This window comes from Odontomachus brunneus, unplaced genomic scaffold, assembly GCF_010583005.1.
Source record: "Odontomachus brunneus isolate Ranch 3 - 2012 unplaced genomic scaffold, Obru_v1 Obru_scaffold_112, whole genome shotgun sequence".
In the NCBI taxonomy this organism is placed as follows: domain Eukaryota; kingdom Metazoa; phylum Arthropoda; class Insecta; order Hymenoptera; family Formicidae; genus Odontomachus; species Odontomachus brunneus.
The window spans coordinates 864,497-864,903 of record NW_022639562.1 but is presented as its reverse complement, the minus strand read 5'-3'; the positions used below and the strand labels follow the sequence as shown (position 1 = coordinate 864,903).

The window sequence follows — 407 nt, the reverse complement described above, 5'->3', positions numbered from 1 at the left end:
GGCCAAGTTTGTTTCAGATCATCAGAGAGATTGGGATCGATGGATCCCTTCATTCCTTTTAGCTTATCGATCTTCAAAACATGAAACCATGAAGTTGACACCAGCAGAACTTTATTTTGCTCGAAATCTTCGTATTTCTTTAGATCTTCTTCGAGGAAAGGTTCCTGATGAAGAAAATGAGTTTTCTTCGGAGGAGTCTTTTGTTTCTAAATTAAGGAAAGGATTAGATTTGGTTCATAGGACGGCTCGGAATTTTCTTTCAATTAAGTCTGAGAAGGTTAAATCTGCTTATGATAAAAAGGCTAAGGATATTAATTTTGCTATAGGAGGAAAAGTGTGGTTGTTTAATCCACGTCGCGTTAGGGGCAAGGCTTCTAAACTTCAGAGTAATTGGGAAGTTCCTTATG

General features: G+C 37.6%; 1 protein-coding gene across 11 annotated transcripts in view; it reads left to right on the top strand.

Annotated features, from left to right (window-relative positions):
- LOC116849333 (protein unc-79 homolog) overlaps positions 1–407 on the top strand; it is a 736,358-nt gene that overhangs the window by 199,363 nt on the left and 536,588 nt on the right. The gene's annotated exons all lie outside the window — the stretch shown is intronic.